The 3,467-nt window shown below is 43.0% G+C and overlaps 1 protein-coding gene across 1 annotated transcript in view; it reads right to left on the bottom strand.

The window, feature by feature from the left end:
* The window catches only part of nphs1 (NPHS1 adhesion molecule, nephrin), a 74,620-nt gene extending 71,993 nt beyond the window's left edge, over positions 1-2,627 (bottom strand). The window contains 1 exon segment of the mRNA XM_070438777.1: positions 2,459-2,627. The gene's annotated coding sequence lies outside the window, so the exon portion shown is untranslated.
* Positions 2,628-3,467: the final 840 nt, after the last annotated feature.

Raw genomic sequence — 3,467 nt, forward strand, 5'->3', positions numbered from 1 at the left:
TCTTCTTTCTCGTCATCATTCATTTTCTTCTTTCTTTCTCTTCATGTTCAATCTCAAAACATGGTTAAAAATTATACTTTTGATATCATGGATTGTCAGTCCTTGCTCTGTTTATGAATTTGAGAGTGGTTACATTTCGCTTTTTTTAACCTGACCTGCTGATTGCCCCTTTAAAACACCATAAGCATTTTAACCCCGACCGATGTTCAAATTGATTTTCCTCATACATTATTTTCCATCCCAGTTTGCCCTTTTTCTCACATTTGAGATCTAAATACCAGAGAGAGTAAAGTGCTGGTGGTTGGTTTCTATATGTGTAATGAAAGCTCCCCATGCCTTCCCTCCTCCTGTGGGAGCGGGTGCTGTAGCGCAGAACTTCAGAACTGCAGGGGCCCAACTTGGCTGAGAGGAGAGAGGTGAAACTGGTCTGGAGAGGAAGGCTACATGACTCAACACGTTTCTACCGGACATCTTAATGAAAAGAGCCGCAGCCTACTAACGCTGACCTCCCGTCCCCTCCCCTCCCCGCACTACCGCCACCACAGCTAACCCAAACACAGGGCTTAATTACTGGGAAAATAGGTCCTTGCACAAAATGGAGGATTGGTTCATTCTCTAGTGTTTGCTTTTGTTTCGTTTCATTGTCCTTAACAATGTTTATTTTAGGGTTGGGTCTTTGCTGTGTCTGTTGGATGGACTCTGATGAAGTCATGTTAGAATTAAAATGAATGGAGAAAACAATTGCAGAAAACAATCATCCCAAAAATAATAATTTATGTTTTATTGTCACAAACACCAGATAGGTGCAGTGAAATGTGTTGATTTCCAGGGTCAGCTATGGTAGGTTAAGTGCCTTGCTCAAGGGCACATCAGCAGATATTTTACCTTGTCGGCTCAGGTATTCAAACCAGCAACTCTCTAATCACTAGGCTACCTGAGAAAACCATACACACGAATATGCACGCATGAAGACATGCATGCAAGCACACACACAAACACATATTCAAAATTCACAATATGAGACACAAACCGCTAAAAAGCAGGCCTTCGGCCTCGGCAGCTAATCGAGTTCTTGTCCTTGCACAGATATCTGTCATTATCCAGAACTAGCTCAACAAGCTTCATAACACGCACGCATGCACACAGTATAATGGAATACATGAACAATTACATTCATTCAGTATCTACAGTGCCTTCAGAAAGAACTCACACTCCTTGAATTTTTCCACATTTACTCAAGTGCTATCAAGCTAAATAATGTATTTGTCTAGGAAAACCTTGTACTGTATAATATAACCTGTGTTTCACTGACAACAATAGAGTTGTATGAGTCAGGATGAGATTGAAAACTGAAGCTCACCACCCAGGATAAGCATTGTTGTAACTTGCCTGTATAAGTCAGTAGATATTCTACCTTCACTGCTACTACAGTTTCTGACCTTGTCCCTCACTAGCTTTCCACAGATGCAAATGAGAAAGTTTGATTTGAAATTTGATTCGCTCTCGGAGACAAGTCAGCCATTCTCCCCTCCAGGGTATTGGAGAGAGCAGAGGCATCAGGCGTGACCCCGACAGGTAGATTTTTAATGGCTTCTTTCATAACATCATCAAACGACTCAATACACTCAATCCTGGACCAATTTGATGCAAAACCCCATGAAATCACTCAATGTGCAGAAAATGAAGCCTCAACCTCATGCAACCATGCAATTCAGATATGGTCCTACATCTTAATATCAGGCTCACCCACACACCGCCAATCTCACCATTAACCTGTGGGCCCAATTACAGGGCCTCATAGGGGAGGTCTGTTGTGAACCCATTACACCACCGACACTCACCAGCAGAATCAGTTATAGGCCAAAGATGCAGATTAGGTTATCCACATGGCTTAATCGAACTAAAATCATTAATTGTGCATGAAAACATGGTGGTCCTCTGACAGTCTGATTAGCGTGAGCCTGCCTGCTTCTCCAGACGCAAATAGACAGAGCAAACTTCAAGCCAAGTCAAGGACGGGCAGGTGGACGAGCCAGATTACATCAGCCTCGTCCAGCAATTTACAGTGGCAGCTGGACAGCATGTCTCCGAGAAGCTCTTCTCACCAACCTGAGCAGAGTGTCTGTCTGCTTGGCTTGGTTTCTGTTTCTGCTCTGCAGAGTCGTCAACTTCGACTCAATGTGTCTCTCTCTGACTCCCTCACATGTCACTTGCCTCGAGAGAAAGTTGGAAGAGAGAAAAAAAGAGAGACAGAAGGAGAGAAGACCTCTTTTCAAACCTCCACTGACTCATCCTTATCTGTCTCCTGAGAGCTCACAGAGAGACCGTGGTAGAGAGAGAAAAAGAGAGCGATAGTGAGAGAGAGAAAGAGAGACAGTGCATCTCTCATAACGAAGTCACTAGTCTTTGAATATGCGTAGGGATTTGCATGAGAGAGAGAGAGAAGAGCTGTGCTTACCTGTTGAGCAACGTCGAGGCCCCGGAGCCACTCTCTATGTCTCGCCTGATCTCACGATGTCGCTTGGAACAAAAGTGTGCAGCGTGGATGAGAAAGAATGCCAATAGGACTCTCCCACTCTCTGACTCCACATGTACTGTATCCTCCTCTTCTTAGACAGGGAACGACACAGGAGGAAGAGAGAGAGGAGTGTGTATGAGGGTTAGGGGGGGTCATCTTAAGGAAAAATAGATGACAAAAAAACAGCTGACAACAAAAAAGTGATGCCACTCTTTTAGATGTTTTACATTGGCTATGGATAGGGAGTATATTGGCTAGGGATAGTAAGAATATAGGCTAGGGATAGGGATTATATAAGCTAGGGATAGGGAATATATTGGCTAGGGATAGTAAGAATATAGGTTAGGGACAGGGAGTATATTGGCTAGGGATAGGGAGTATATTGGCTAGGGACAGGGTTATACAGTGGGGCAAAGAAGTATTTAGTCAGCCACCAATTGTGCAAGTTCTCCCACCTAAAAAGATGAGAGGCCTGTAACATCATAGGTACACTTCAACTATGACAGACAAAATGAGAGAAAAAAATATCCAGAAAATCACATTGTAGGATTTTTTATGAATTTATTTGCAAATTATGGCCGTTGATTCAATTTCATAGATGAAAACTTTTTTGGTGGTAACAAGTGGGCACGCTCTGATCTTACGTGTACAGTTACTGATCCAACTGTCAACGCTTAAAACCCCTGTCAACACCACATCACACACTTCCACGATCGCGCAAGGAAATGACCGGACCAAGGTGCAGCGTGTTAAAAACGTACATATTTTATTTTAAATGTCAGCACAAAAAAACAAAAACAACAAAACGAACGTGATGAAAGCTCGTAAGCTATACATGCCACTACAAAGACAACAACCCACAAATGAGAAAGGAAAAAGGGCTGGCCTAAGTCTGATTTCCCAATTTTCAGAGAGCAACGATAGACAGGCTGTCCCTGATGAGAATCAT

The sequence above is a fragment of the Salvelinus sp. IW2-2015 genome, unplaced genomic scaffold (genome assembly GCF_002910315.2).
Source record: "Salvelinus sp. IW2-2015 unplaced genomic scaffold, ASM291031v2 Un_scaffold1168, whole genome shotgun sequence".
Taxonomy (NCBI): Eukaryota; Metazoa; Chordata; class Actinopteri; order Salmoniformes; family Salmonidae; genus Salvelinus; species Salvelinus sp. IW2-2015.